Consider the following 17,105-nt stretch of genomic DNA (forward strand, 5'->3'; position numbering starts at 1 on the left):
TTGTTGGGAAAACATGGTAACACATTCCCATTCGAATGGAGTCTTCACATGGGGTTTTTCCGGCATATCATCTTCGGTGATTTTGTAGCTTCTCACACGAAAAGAGATGGGATATATTGGCTTCGCTTGAGGACTTTAAAAAATACAAGCAAGCTAACAAGAGTAGAATAAAAGAAGGATGGCATTTATCTCTTTAATCCTAGATATAGATTCTTTAGAATAACAGTGGAAAGGTGATGAATATGAATATTATCCATGCCCACCACGGGCAATTTGGAGGTGATGAATATGAATATTATCCATGCCCACCATGGGCTATTAGGAGTACAAGAATTTCATATTTTCATACTTTGAGAAGATAATAAATAGAGGCTTCATTAGACCAGACTTAAGGTTGAGGTAAAGTGGGCACTAGTGTAGAGGGAAAAAAACATGAGAAAGAGCTGCTTGAGGTAAGGGGTAAGGTGGGTTGTGGTGTGGCGGGATAATGATTATATATATCTATATATATTTGGTTTTCTTTATATATTGAAATTAATTTAATTGGTAAGCAATTTTTAATTTTCTAAAGACGGAGAAGAGCTAGCTACTTGCTGATGCAAACAAAAGTTTTCCCATTTATTCAAAATCAGTTATATGAAATGTCTACCGTTTTATCAATCTCAGAAAGATATTGAAAATACTGTTGGAAATTAGGGAGTGGAGTCCATGGGCGAGGTTGAAAATACTGTTGGTGAGCGACGTGATTATTTATTTTCCTTCACTTAACAACTCTCTGATTATGTTTAAGGCGAGGCGTCATCCGAAAGGGTGCACCAAAGGAGGCGTGTGTGCAGGCGAATTAGGTATAAAAAAGAAAATAGAGAGCGAGGGTGTCTCTACTATGCCAAGTGGATCGAAACAGAATACAAATACCTGCCACGAGGAGAGGAGAGGTTGAGGAGGAGAAAGCAAATCTAATTTGTAAACGCAGACGAGGAAGAAGAAATGGGAGGAGGTAGTGATGAAAAGATGGAGCAGCAGGAGGGTGAAAAACTTGAAGAATTGAAGGATGATTATATTCCGGTGTTGCGCTCCGGTAGCTGGGCTGACATAGGGCTCCGGTAGCTGGGCTGACAGAGGAGTAGGATTAGGAGTTGAGAACGCCCTCAAAAATGCTTTCCTCAAGGCCGACGATGCCCTGGCGGATGCCCACATCATTTCCGGGACGACCGCGCTTGTGGCCATGGTGTCGGGAAAGTCGCTTGTGGTGGCCAATGCTGGCTATTGTCGGGCAGTTTTGGGGAAAAGGGTCGGCATAGCTGTTGAAATGTCCACTAATCACAAGCCCACCACGAGCGCCGAGAGATCGCGGATCGAGTCCCAAGGGGGTTTTGTGACTCACGACGGGTATCTCAACAGGATGCTGGCGGTCTCCAGGGCACTCGGGGACATATACGTGAAGGCCCGCAGTCCTCTGTGCGCGGACCCAGATGTGCAGCAGATGGAACTGAGCGAAGAAGATGAATTCCTCGTCATTGCCTGCGACGGTCTTTGGGATGTGATGAGCAGCGAGTCAGCCGTAGCCATCGCCAGGAGAGAGCTGATGTCAAGCAACGATCCGAACGTTGCTCCAGAGTCTTGGTCACCGAGGCTCTCAGCAGGGATGCCGGTGACAATCTCACTGTCGTCGTCGTCTGCTTTTCAGCCAGACCACCGCGACCTACGCCTGACTTCTGACTTCTCCGTTATGATACCATCGCTGTTGTCTGTGCCGCCCTTTCGATGCTTTTAACCAGGAATCCATCTGAGCAGCATTAGTCTTAACACGCGAACGCAACGCGAAATTTGTGTGTATCACATTAGTTCTGAAATTGGAATTGAAATTGAGATTGAGAGATTCTAATTTTATATCATTCATTGTATATACAACCGTATTATTATTATTATCTAATTACAAAATTCAAAAAACTATTATAAGACTATGAACAATATAAACATATTGTACTTATTCTATTATTATTATCTAATTACAAAATTCAAAAAACTATTATAAGACTATGAACAATATAAACATATTGTACTTATTCTAGGGGCATGTATCTATGTAGAGCTTGTGTGCTTCCATCATAGTCCAACCTATGATAGCAAATAATATTTTGAGTTCTTGCCCTCTAATTGATATGATGTAATATTTTGAGTTCTTATTATATATGGTTTTTATGATGTAATATTTTGAGTTCTTATTATATATGGTTTTTATGTTAGTAAATGATTTTCCAAGAGCTTACAACATTATATAATTTAGTTAAATATTTTGATGATTTTATAATTTTTTATAATTTACGGAAATATTCACCAAAAGGCTATATATACATAGTATATTATTGATAAAATAGTTTATACATTTTCCTATATATCATGGATTTTCTTCATTTATTATACATATATTTTGGGGATTTTTTTAAAAAGATTCACTTTATGTGTCTCCGGGATTAGGTAGAGAGACAAAGAAGGAGAGATTGATGGAGGTATAGATATAGAGGGTGGTGTGAGAGAGGGGGAAGAAGAGAGATAGGCACATACAAACCCAAAAATAAAATATTATTATTTTAATGCCATCCACATATATAATACTATATATATCTGTATATTATTTTATTAATATCTTTGAAGTTGTTTATAATATCTTTTCATTATTATATGGGGTATATTTAATGAAGATATTAAATAACAAAGAAAAATATTTTAAAAGAATCAAATTATTATAAAAAGTAATTAATTATAATTGATATTTTGGTTTACTATTCTCCATCTATAAACTAGGTCCACATTACTTGATGTCCTGAATCCAAAATAATTAATTTAAAATAGTAATTATAATTAGTTGAATTTATATTTTCGATCTTTTATAATAATTTTTCTTTTGACAATGCATTTTACAAATAAATATGAAAGAAATGTGTTTTGTAAAAACATATTTTTAGTGCAACAATGAATGGAAAAGGTCCATTGTTATTGCTTGCTCCAGCTAGTATTGTTGCTCTTAACCTACATGGGAAAACAATATATTCTTATTTAAAAATTCCTATAAAAGATATGAAGCCATTGTGTACGCAGGCTTTTGCAGTGTTCCAAGAGGAAATGAGACATGTTCGATATATATTGATTGATGAGATGAGATTTAAAGGTCCAAGGCTATTCATACAAATAGATTATCGTTTGCAAGAAGCCTTTCTCGAAAATAAGGACTGTTCTTTTGGTGCTAGGTCCATCATTCTTGTGGGAAACCTTTCCCATCTTCCTTTTGTTAACGATAAACCCGTGTATGCATGTTATGCAAAAACGTAAGATAGTGCATATGTTACACTTACAACGAAAGAGGAGGAGCGGTTAAAGTCAATATCATTTTCAGGGTATTTATCTTCAATATAGTTTACTGTTTATGAATTCTTTTTTAAGCAAATTGAATATTTTAGAGAAATTGTTGTTTGGTTTCTTGAATTGTAGTTGTTTGTGTTTTTTTCTCTCATTGTTTTGAATCCTTTTATATTTATGTTTGTATTGGTCTCGTAATTTTGATATATCATGTTTCGTTTCTTCCTCTTCTTCATGTGTCATATTACAGCTTTTGGGTTCCTTATTAGGTGTTTCCATTTTATTTTTTCAGGGCATCAACTAATGATAATTTTCTTCACTATGCCCTTTTAATCACTTCAAATTAATTTTTCAAGCAAAACTTATGCAAATTTTTAAGAAGACTACACAACGTTTTTTGCTTTGTAGGAGTTCGATATTGAATCTATTGTATCTATGTAATTTTGTATCTCCAAGGTTTGAAATTTCATTGAAATATAATAGAAATACCTGCCACGAGGAGAGATTGAGAAGGAGAAATCAAATCTAATTTGTCAATGCAAAAGATGAAGAAGAAATGGGAGGAGGTAGCACTAGAGTAGATCAACAGGGTGAGAAAATTGAAGAATTGAAGGATTATATTCTGGTGTTGTGCTCTAGTAGCTGGGCAGACATAGGGCCCACCTAAGCACAGATGGAAGACGAGCACATTCGCATGGACAAGGTAGCAGGTTTCGAGTCGCTGGCGTTCTATGGAGTGTTCGACGGCCATTGTGGTGGGGATGCAGCTACATTTATTAACGAAAACCTCCTCAATTTGATACTCCACAAGGGCGACGTGGATTTTTGGGACGGAGGAGTAGGAGTAGGAGTAGGAGTTGATAAGGCCCTCAAAAATGCTTTCCTCAAGGTCGACGATGCCCTAGTGGAGGCCCACATCAGTTCCGGCACAACTGCGCTTGTGGCCATGGTGTCGGGAAAGTCACTTGTGGTGACCAATGCTGGCAATTATCGGGCGGTTTTGGCGAAAAGGGGCAACATAGTTATTGAAATGTCCACTGATCACAAGCCCACCACGAGCACTGAGACACTGCAGATCAAGTCCCAAGGGGGTTTTGTGACTCACGACGGGTATCTCAACAGGATGCTGGCAATCTCCACAACACTAGAGGACTTGTACGTGAAGGCTCGCAGTCCTTTATGTGCGGGCCTAGATGTGTAGCAGGTGGAACTTAGCGAAGAGGATGAATTCCTTGTCATTGCCTGCAACGGTCTTTGGAAGTGATGAGCAGCAATTCAACCGTAGCCATCGCTAGGAGAGAGCTAATGTCAAGCAACAGTCCCCAATGTTGCTCCAGAGTGTTGGTCACCGAGGCTCTCCGTAGGGATTCTGGTGGCAATCACGCCGTCGTCGTCGTCTGCTTTTTAGCCCGACCATCGCGACCTTCACTTGACTTCTAACTTCTCACTTATGATACCATCGCCGTTGTCTATGCCGCCCATTTTATGCTTCTAACAAGGAATCCATTTTAGTAGCATTAGTCTTAACACGCTAAATTTGTATGTGCATCACATTAGTTCTAAAATTGAAATTGATATTGAGAGGCTTTAATTTTATATCATTCATTTTACATTATTTCAATAAATGTTATTTAAAATAATTCTTTTTACACGTGTCCAATTCTTACCATAAATCAACATTATTTAAATGTTGTATATACAACCATATTATTATTATTTAATTACAAAATTCAAAATTTATTATAATAATGTTATTATACATGATAAAACATTATTAGTGTTTTAGTTTAACTACAAAGTTCAACAATCTATTATGAGTGCCCTGCGTACAACCACATTAGATCTCAGTTTCACAATCTTTGTTACAATACTGACCTTCCTAGCCTTTTCCAATGTCAAAATTATAGTGATCTCGGAAGGCTTCTCTCCAAGCTTTTTGAGCATAGGAATAAAATCTTTAGTATCAGACCAATGTTTGGTCGTCGTCGTCGTCGTCGTCGTCGTCGTCGTCGTCATCATCATCATCATCATCATCATCATCATCATCATCATCATCATCATCATCATCATCATCATCATCATCATCATCATCATCATCATCATCATCATCATCATCATCATCATCATCATCATCATCATCATCATCATCATCATCATCATCATCATCATCATCATCATCATCATCATCATCATCATCATCATCATCATCATCATCATGAATTATCATAAAATTATATATATATATTATTATAAAAAATTTAAATACTTAATAATATAAATTAAAATTAATTAATTGGTAATGCTAATTTTTAAGTTGAAGTGGGTAGAGTATGAACCATATAAACATATTGTACTTATTCTAGTGGCATATACATAGGTAAAGCTTGTGTGCTTCCATCATAGTCCAATCTATGATAGAAAATAATATGTTGAGCTCTTGTGCTCTAATTGATATGATGTTTCGTTACCTAAATATGGAAAATGAGCACATTATAATTTAGTCTTTTTATCCATATTATTATGTAGGGTTGATAGAGAATAATATTTTGAGCTTTTGCGTTCTAATTGATATGATGTTTCGTTACCTAAACATGGAAAATGAGCACATTACAATTTAGCCTTTTTATCCATATTATTATATATGGTCTTTACATTAGAAAAGGATTTTTCAAGAGCTTACAACATTATATACTTTAGCTAAATATTTTGATGACTGTATAATTTTTTATAATTTGCTCAAATAATATTCACCGAAAAGCTATATATACATATTATATTATTGATAAAATTGCTTATATATTTTCCTATGTATTATGGGGATTTCTTCATTTTTTATCCATATTTATTATATATAGTTTTTACATTAGAAAAGGATTTCCCAAGAGCTTCCAACATTATATAATTTAGTTAAAGATTTTGATGACTGTATAATTTTTTATAATTTACTGAAATATTCACCTAAAGGCTATATATGCATATTATATTATTGATAAAATTGCTTATATATTTTCCTATATATCATGGGGATTTCTTCATTTATTATATATAAATTTTGGGGAGTTTCTTAAAAATATTATTTTTGTGTGTTTTTGGGGATTACATAGAGAGACAAAGAAGGAGAGATTGATGGAGGTATAGATATAGAGGGTGGTGTGAGAGAGGGGGAAGAAGGGAGATATAGAGTGAGGGTGGGGTGATAGAGAAGAGAAGGAAGAAGAGAGACAGTCACACACACCCAAAATTTACATAACATTTGTATGCAAGTGTTTAAGTGTAATTCCAATGAAATAATTTACTTTAAATTTATCTTTGAATTCAAAAATTAATTTAAAAAATAAAATATTATTATTTTAATAGCAATATTTATCTTTCTAGTGTAAGGTATGAAGGTAATATCCTTTTAATGGGTGACTTTAATGCTTGAACTTCAAGAAACCAAGCTATTCTTCTAAGCAACCATTCCAACCCTAATTCTCTTTGGTTAGGCGAGGACCTTACTCTCGCTAGCCAGTACAAAAGGAGCTCTCAAGATCTCGAGGAGAATTTTTTTGGGTCGAAACTAGTCAAGCTCTGTAGTGCTCAGGATTCCATAATTTGCAACAATCTAAAGAAGTGACCCAATTCTAGACAGATAACCTACATCCATGGGCTTGGTAGTAGCTTGGCAGACTATGTTATTTCTGATCTCCCTTTATACAACGAAAAAATAATTTTTGACATCTTAAATGACCGCGAGCCTAACTTTGATCATAGGCCTTTACTTATAACTCTCAATTTTGTTATGCATAGAGATCCCATAGAAGATAATCCTTATAGCCAAAAGAACTTAATTTTTGATAGAAATAACAACAATCTCTTTTTAAATGAATTAAAAACTACTTTGCTTCCTTTATCTAGTATAAACAACATAGAATACCTCTATCATTATTTTACTACAACCCTCTCATATTCTGTTAACAAGTTCTCAATTGAAGTTTCAAGTAATGAAAGAAATAGAAAAACAACCCATGGTATGACAAAGATTGTAAATGTGCAAGGAGAGAAATTAAGGAAGCTGTTGACCAATCTTTTAAATTTGGCAAGATAAAAATATACAAAGCCCTAACTAAAAGGAAAGAAAGGAAGTTTATTCGTAAAAGACAAGAGAATCTCTTACACCTCTCTGAGGTAACTCCTAAGAAATTCTGGAGGCAGATTCTAACTAGGAAAACTAAAGATAATAATAAAATTGCTTTACACAACTAGAATTCCTATCTTAAAAATATTTATGAATCTCCAAATGTCATGGATAACTTTGAAACCATGCTCACAACGAAGGAAGTTTTCTCTTTAAAAGACATTGATTTTGTGGTTAAATGCCTCGCAAATGGGAAAGCTAAGGACATTGAAGGTATTGGAGGTCTTGTCCTCATCCCCCACATCCACAGTGCTTTCAGTCAAGCAGTCAAGCAAGGGTTCCCTAAACTGTGGACTCAGAGCCTCATTATACCTATTTTTAAAAGTGGGGATACAAATAACCCCTCTAATTATCGGACAATTATGATCAACCCTCTCTTAACCAAGTTATATGGTATTATTTTGGAAAATAAGTTGAGCATATGGCTTGAAAGTGAAGGTAAGCATGCTAACAATGGACCACTTCCTTACGCTTAGGATCATTATGGAGGAATGTCATAATGATAAATCCAATATCTTTTGTTGATTTGTGGACTTTAGAAAGGCTTTCAGTACGGTTCTTAGAAACAACCTATGGAATATATTAGAAGAGCTAAAGGTTCCTTTTGAGTTGAGAGCTGCCAATATAAGGTTATACGAGAATGTAATTTCCAAGTTAAGGAGAAATGAGGGATGGTTGAAAGATATTAACTGTAATATGGAGCTAAACAAGGTTTCCCTCTCTCCCCTACCCTATTTTGCATTTACATTGACAGGCTAGAAGGTTTTTTAGAGGAAGCAAGTTGTGATGGCACGATCTTAGCTGGGATAGTCATCATCCTTGTTCTCTATGCTAACAATATTGTTCTTCTCGCAAGGTACACATCTCATCTTGATAAGAAACTTAGACTTCTTAAGGATTTCTGCTCTACCATGGGTATGACTGTTAACAATAAGAAACCAAAAGTTATGATTATCAATTCCAAGAAGGGCACTTACACTAATTTTATGTATGACAATAGTAACTTGGAGGAAGTGTCTTATTACAAGTACCTAGGAATTCATATTCATCACAAGCTCAATTGGAACTATAGCATTGAGAAAAGGATTAATGGGGGGTGGAAATCTTATTTTGGTCTTGAAAATAATTGTAAAATGACAAACCTCATAATGTGTGGTAGAAAGAACTTCCTCTTTGAAACTTTAGTCACTCCTATTATCTTATATGGATGTGAAGTTTGGAGTTGCAGCATTTCTATAGAATCATGGAGAAAGATTAAGAAACTCTAGAAGCATTTTATAACGAATAACCTCAAAATTAAAAACAATACACCCTATCCTATTATCCTTATAGAAGTGGGTCTTTCCCTGCTCGAGAGTTAACTATGACTATGCTTCTGTTGTACAAGCACAAACTCAATAACACAGAAGACCATAGACTTCCTAAACTCGCTGTAAATTCCATCCAAAACCATGTAAGGCTCAAATGAGGTTGGTATAAAGACACTAGGGCCTGGTTAAACCATTAGGAGATCGACGAGAATGTTGCTTTACAAAACACTAATAACATTAAAAATACTGTTACTTTTAAGTTCAAAGAAAAATTGTGGTGTGAAAAAGATTTAACAGCTAAAAAAAATTAAGATATTATAATAAGGTCATCAACCACACCCTAGAAGATCAAAAGTATCTCTATGTTTTAACTAGCTCGAAGAAGAAGATTAATATAGCCAAGATTAGAACGAACTCTCATGAGATCCATATTGAAACGGGTCATTGGGGAGTTCCTAAAACACCATGGATGGAAAGGATCTTCCATCTCTGTGAGAATATGAACATCGAGGATGAAAATCATTTCCTCTTATAGTGCCCTGCATACAACCACATTAGATCTTAGTTTCATAATCTTTGTTGCAATTCTGACCTTACTAGCCTTTTACGATGTCATAATTATAGTGAGATTGAGAGGCTCCTCTCCAAGCTTTTTGAGCATGGGAATAAAATCTTAAATCAAACTAAATAATTCATTTCTTTAGGTCCGATAGACCAAAGTTTGGTCTAAGTGGAGATTAACCATCATCATAATATTTTATTAATATATTGTAAGCTATTTATAATAATTTTCATTATTATATATCTATATATATATAATTAATAAAGATATTAAATAAAAAAGAAAACTATTTTAAAAAAATCAAATTATTATAAAAAAATATTAATTATAATTTATATTTAGATTTAATTCTTCTCCCTCTATAAACTATGTCCACATTACTTGATGTCATGAATCTAAAATAAGTAAGTTAAAATAGTGATTATAATTAGTTGAATTTATATTTTCAATCTTTTATAGTAATTTATTATTTTTTTGAGAGGTGAATTTTACAAATTAGAATGATAGAAATGTGTTTTGTATTTGATGCCATGAATTTAGATTAAAATAGTGATTATAATTAGTTGAATTTATATTTTCAATCTTTTATAGTAATTTATTATTTTTTTTGAGAGGTGAATTTTACAAATTAGAATGATAGAAATGTGTTTTGTATTTGATGCCATGAATTTCATGCATGTTATTTTTAAAACAAAATAAAATATTCACTAACTAAAAAGTAGTGGAGTAATTATAATGAGTTCAATTTATATTTTGAATCTTTTATAATAATTTATTATTTTTTTGTGAAGTGCGTTCAACAAATTAATATAATAGAGATGTATTTTGTATTTGATGCAATGAAGTTCCTACATGTTCTTTTTAAAATAAAATAAATTAACACCACTACATTTATATTAATATAAATGTTGTTGATAAAAGCAAATAGCATATGATATAATAATTAATATTAATATTAATATTAATAATATTAATATTAATATTAATATTAATAATATCAATAATAATAACAACTTCAAATAGAATAATAAATATGATTTAAATAATACAAAAATCATATTGGGTAAGGTTTGCATCTCAAGGGGAGATAGAGGAAAAAACGCCAGGAGAAGAGATGGCCATCGTTGAACTTGCGACCTGCGCAAGGAATGGAACCCTAGGCATGGCGATCGTCGGAGGCGGTGTGGAGGGGAAGGACGCAGTCCCCCACAGGATCGAAAGCAAGAACGTAGCGTGGGAGTGTTACGACCCTCCTCAAACCCCAGAAGCAGCCTTGATTATGCGGGCCATTACCTGGAAGATGCCGGAAGTCGTGGGTACAGTGTTTACCCTTCGCCCATATCACCCTATGCATGATGGGCCAAATAAATCTAGGGCCGATCTGAAGGAGAAGACAACAATACCGTCCGAGATCAGAGATCTGCAGCTGGTTTTCGTTTTTGGGTTCAGATCTCGATTTGGGGGCGGAAATTGGTCAGACAGCAGCCTGAAAAATACTGGATCTGCCAACTCAGGACATGCATGCAATGTCATAGGGTTGCATGGAGCAGATCCTCCTATGCACACATTTGCATGGCCCAATCCCTGTAGAACCAGGACGAATCTCTCAAATATGAACAAGAAGCAAGACCTCCAGGAGCTCAGGCAGTTGGTAGGTGGTTTTATACATCGATCCAACAGAGAGTCGGCAGATCGCGACAGGCAAAGGGTAGAATGCCGCATTAGAAGCTCAGATCAGGAAGATCGCCGACAGCTAGACCACAAGGCAACCAACAACTTCACCGTCTTAGGCAAAGCAGGAACTCAGCAAAATTGTAGACATCAGGTAACTCCCTTTCAGATCTTCATTAAAACCCCAGAGACGCAATCTTCTTTAGTTTGGGTACATGCAGAAAATACTGTGTTGCAGCTGAAGCAGAAAATCTGTACATTGACTGGATACCCTAGCCATATCCAACACTTAGTCAATGGCAGATGGTCTCTCCAAGACAACAGAACCATGGGAAGCTATGGGATTAGCCCAGGGGAAACCATTCTTTTGAACCTTAGACTGAGAGGTGGAGCCCCTCCTCAGGGCCAGTCAAGCAGTGCAGGGGGAGACAAAAACTCCTCAGGAGGGGACAAGGGGAAAAAACCAGCGTCTCAGCAGCAACCCAAAGGAGGATCCTCCTACAAAAACATTCTTCAGGGTAACAAAGACACAGGGTCCTCTCCAGATCAAGGCAGGTATACTCCTAGGCCATACATCGTAGATCAGTTAGGTCAAACCCCAGCCCTAAATTTTGACTCTACAGGACTTGATGTTTTCGTAAAGTCCTATGAAACGCAGGCCCTAATCTGCCGTTTTAACAGTTTCTGGCCGAAACCAATGGATCTATTCCATTGGATCTTCACCTCTTGGACCATGGAATGTGATATACATTTATGTTCCAAGGGTTTTTTTATAGTTAGATTCGCCTCTTCGGAATTCAGAGAAAAAATCATCAGAGATGGGCCTTGGTTCTGGGGAACATCGGGGCTGTTCATGACCCCATGGTTCCCAGAGTTCGATCCAAACAACATGACTATATCCAAAGTACCGGTTTGGGTCCGTCTATACAACCTTCCCCTTCACTTTTGGAGTGAACAAGTCTTGGAAGGAATTGGGAACAGCATAGGGAAATACATCAAAACAGATCTAGAGAGGACTGATAAAAGGATTTACACTTTTGCCCGCATTTGTGTGGAAGCAGATCTAAGCAAAGGGCTGCCAGACAGCGTAAAGCTGATCTATAAACAACAAAAATGGCTGCAAGCACTAGACTATGAAAATACTGCTTTCAGATGCAGGCTTTGCAGGCAGACAGGACACCTGCAAAGCACATGCCCAGAAGAAAAAAAAGCAAACAATAAAAAGAAGCAGAAAGGGAAGCAGAGGAAAGGATGGCAATTTCCCCCCCCTGACTTAGATGATGAAGAATCAGAAGCAGAAGAGGATGACACCCATGCAGAGAATGCAAAGGTACCCCAAGAAATGGAGACACAGAAGGAAAATACAACAGAAAACATGATCACAAAGCTCCATCAAAACCAGGCAGAGAAGACAAGCAAGGATCAAAGTATGGGAGGGATCAAACGGCAACACCTCTCAGATACTTCAGACTCAGACAAGGAAACAACCCCTCAGAAAGCAGAAACACAGTTAGCCATAGCTTCGATCGAGCCAACTCAAGGAGAGTGGCGCAAGGTCGAAAAGAAAAAGGGGAGAAAAACTTGAAGTGTGAGTTTTTACTCACTGCTGGATCTCAGTTTTTTGCCTCTTTCTTCTTTCTCCTCTCTTCTCATTTCTTATTCTTTTTTATGCACGTTAGTCTTCTAATGTTGCGTGGGGTGCAAAGGCACTTGAGCCCATATGGGCTGCTTATGGAAATGCTTAAATGCATCTGCTAGTGTAACTTTTCATTTTATAAATAAAAGGTTACCGTTTTTTTTCTTTGGAAAAAAAAAAATAACAACTTCAAATAATTTTTGAAATTAATAATAGTACATATAAGCAAATATTATAAAAATTATTTGAACAAAATTTAATAAAACAAAGCATGAAATTAAATAAAACATATTAATAAAAATTAATAACCTTAATATATACCATTATTTATCATAGAAAAATATGATAATATAAATAATGAAATTAATAATGAAATATTAGTAATAAAAATTAATAACCGAAATAAAAAAACCATATCATTAACCAATGTGAAATGTTGCTAATTAATTCACAGTATTAATAATAATACTATTTTTGAAAATGAAAAATATTATTATTAAGAATACTATTAATATAATAGAAAAATAAAATAAAAATGGAAACCCTAGTGGAGCTCTGATGGTCGGCACACATGGAGTTCCTACGGCGATGCTGCAATGCACTTGACAGTCAGGGCTAAACTCCATGCCTTGCCTGACTCCATTCTGCCTACCTCCCTCCTGCGAGTTTCGAGGAAGTCCTTTATTGGGATGTTCCCACTTTCTGCGTAGACCGTAACTTCCATGGACCGGCTCCCTGTTCGCTAGCTATGGAACTGGACGAGGTTGATTATTTTGAGGATCCCAATCCCCATGAGGTTATTTGGACTCACCAGCATGGCATGTCGGGTTCCATCTCCTTCGTCTCATCCCTATGACCTCTGTTTGCACCTCGCGCTGCACTAGATCGACTTGGGCCATTTGTGACCCATCCACCACCCTCTGTCAACCTCAAAGATGCCTCTGGATTGGACTGTCCTCCGCTCTTCCTGACTACCTTGAATCTTCTCAGAACCTGCCTGCAACCATCCCCTACATTTGACACACCACTAGCCCATCTACCTCACATCTCCACCCCACCTTGTTATCCTTCCTCCTCGGGCATCCCTCCACTTGGAGCTACTACCCACCCTTTTCCTGCTCAGTGCAAAAGCACCCTCAATCCTAGAGGCCCTACACCATGCACCCCTATCTAGTCTGGCTACTTGAGCATGCCAATTCCAAACCCTAAATCTACCCCTTCCAACCTGCAAATGGTTAACCAGGGCATCAGGGGTCTCCTTCAGGATTACCCGACTACTCGTAGGTTGGACAAAGTAAAGAAAGGGAGGTGTCTGAAGGCCATTGACAAGGATATCGACCTCTCACTAGGGGAATACCTCTCGATGGGGGAAGTTGGTGATATAGCCAAAAAGGTTCTGGTGGGACGTGTTCGAGGGTGGCATTATACTGTGGAGAGACGTCCTCTCTAGACCTTAGAGATTTGGGGCACCTTATTCAAAGAATTTCCCACCATTCGAGTGCTCGAGAGAGGTTGGTTCGCCCTTCGATTTCATGAGGAATAATATACTGACTAGATACTTTCTAGGTTCTGGCATATTAAATTAGCCCTAGTACTACTGAAATGATTGGATCCATTATTTGACCCTTAGAGGCAATAGCTATGAGTTGGGCCAATATGGTCTTTTTTACCAGGGCTGCCTATGCAATACTAGAATCCAGTTGTATTCAAGTGCATTGGCAATGTGTTGGGCACCTATTTGGAACATGACCAATCCTATGAAACATCGGGGAATATGACTATGGCTCACATTCTGGTACATCTGGATACAAGAGAAGGCCAGGAGGAGAAGATTGCCCTATGTTGGAGGCACTTGTTGCGTAGACAAAATCTTGATTATGAAGGTGTTCCATTCAAGTGTTGGTGTTGCCATAAGGTTGGACATCTTTACAAGGATTACCCACTTCTCTTACCGTCTGCTCCTCCTGCATCAAAGGGAATGAAGCATCTCCAAACAGAAGACTTGATTGTGAATGATCAATCCACAGGTCCAGATACTCCAAAAGAAGTGGCTTGAGACATTGCTCAGCCATTCGTACTTCCTAGATGCCACCTACTTCCCCTCCTATGACTAGATCCTAGTCTAATGTGGTGGCTTCTCCTACAACGGGTACAGTTTCTATCCATTTTCCTTTGCACTGAATGTTAATCATTTTAATTTCCCTTTGGCATCATTTGCATCTACATCTTGTATGATTACCTCCCTCATTATTTGTGCACTTGATCCCCCACTACCTATTTTTTCCACCACCCCTTCGGCTGCAAGATTACAGGGGCTCCAAGACATTCCTACTCCCCTTATGCCTCAGGTTCTTATCCATACAACCTCTGCTACCACCACCAGGCTCATGATTTGAGAGGATTAGGCATCACTCCCTCTCAAGTCGAGCACAAAACCTCCCGGGGGAGGCCTTCCAAGATGTTCAAATCCATCAAGATTGTTCGGGTTGATGTAGCTCTAGGTATACAGAACACCATTGAAAGGGTAATTAGATCATAGGACACCCTTGGAAATGTTCCCCCATGAAGTGGCTATCCTTCAATTACAGGGCTTTAGCTAGCCCCTCTAAAAAATTAACTCTCAAGAGACTCTTGAGCAGTGAGCCTTGTGATATTATCTTTCTACAAGAAACACTGGGTAGATATGATCTAATTGTTAGGACCCTCCAATCTATCAAGCCAGGATGGAAATTCCAAGCTCTGGATGCTACTGGGAGATTGGGAGGTTTAGCACTTAGGACAAACCCTTAACCCATCAAGGTCACTTCTGGTTGGGGAGGTCATGGATTCCTTGGTATGGATATTTTTTCAGCTAAACTCGGAAGAAATTTCTATATTATGAACATCTATGCACCTAATCTCAGTCGACTAGCCTTTTGGAAAGGTTCGTAGAGAACCCCTTGATAAACCATTCCACTATTATAGGATGAGATCTCTTGTGGACACCACTCATAACTAGATCGACTCTCAGATCAGCTAGGTTTCCTTCTAGAGAAACACAGTCTTATTGATGTCCCTATGAACAAGAAGATGAAAATTAGCACAGCAGTAGGACTGGAGAAGCAACTCTAGGTCGGAGACTAGAAAGGTTTCTCATTCATGAAGACCTGTTCATTTCCCTCACTAATTATAGACAGTGGGTGGGCACTAGAGGGATCTCAGATCATTCTCCCATTTATCTGGATGTGGTAGGATCCTTCAATAAACCTAGGGATACTTTCAAGTTTAACTTGACTTGGTTAAAGGACCCTGAATATCTCAAGTTTGTTAGGGATTATTGGAAAGCCCATCCCCTACCAAATGATCAGAGCAAGGTCGGTGGTTTCTGTCGCAACCTAGTCAATCTCAAGAGATTATCCACTAATTTGGCCAAGAGGAAAAGGTCTAGGGAGGAACATACCCTTGGTGACCTTGAAAATAAGCAAGCCTCACTAATGGATGATCGGGACAGAGGGTACACCTCTATCGAAGAAAAAGTACACCTTGTGGACTTGGAAGCCCAGAAATCCAAGATTCTGCTGGATCGGGAAGAAACATGGAGACTCAGAAGCAGAGAAATTTGGTTACAAGCTAGGGATGGAAACACTAAATTCCTTCACAAATATGCCAATGGAAGGAAAGCTAGTGACACTATCTGGCAGATGCCTATTAAACAGGGTTTGATTGCTAATACATATAATCAGTTGTCTAGGCTAGGGACCACTCACTTTAAGCGGCTATTCAAAGCCCCACCAGGCACAACCATTGTTGATATTATTCATATTGCGGGGCACTACCCTAGACTTTTCTTCATTTTAATGGAAGGTCTTAGTAGGCTGATTTCCTTAGAAGAGAGAGCCAGAAGGCTCAAGGGCCTTAAGATCACGGAGCAATGCACAACTACACATCTGATTTTTGTGGATGACATTATGATATTCTTAGATTGAAGCATTCAGGACATAAATACTCTCTCTGAAGTGATGAAACTACTTTGTGACGCAATATGGATGGAAATTGTTATAGGACAAAATGAACTCCTCATCAACTCAAACGTGAAAGACAACATGACTGAAGCAAAGACCATAATTGTAGGCCTTGAATCCACACTAACGCTGGTTTTTGATCCGGATTTAAACAGGAACGCAACAAATTACAGAGATAACCATATACACAAAGATGCAGTGGAAATAATACTTCATTTCATTAATGGAAAATACTGAAATATGCTTACAACCAGAAATGGAAATAAACCAGCTAGGGCGATGGTAGCTTATCTCTGAGAAGAGATGTGGTGACTACATGCCTCTGAACTGTGTTACAATGAGGCTCGAAGGCCTATTTATTGTTAAGAAACAATGGAAAACCCTTAACATT

The 17,105-nt window shown here is 37.4% G+C and overlaps 2 pseudogenes; both read left to right on the forward strand.

Annotated features, from left to right (window-relative positions):
- The first annotated feature begins 987 nt into the window (after window positions 1-987).
- LOC149148396 (putative protein phosphatase 2C 27 pseudogene) lies at window positions 988-1,719 on the forward strand (annotated as a pseudogene).
- Window positions 1,720-3,913: 2,194 nt separating this feature from the next.
- Window positions 3,914-4,797, forward strand: LOC149148397 (putative protein phosphatase 2C 47 pseudogene; annotated as a pseudogene).
- The last annotated feature ends 12,308 nt before the right edge of the window (window positions 4,798-17,105 follow it).

The sequence above is a fragment of the Pinus tabuliformis genome, chromosome 9 (genome assembly GCF_031772625.1).
Source record: "Pinus tabuliformis cultivar Carrire ecotype Pingquan chromosome 9, CPIR1, whole genome shotgun sequence".
Lineage (NCBI taxonomy): Eukaryota > Viridiplantae > Streptophyta > Pinopsida > Pinales > Pinaceae > Pinus > Pinus tabuliformis.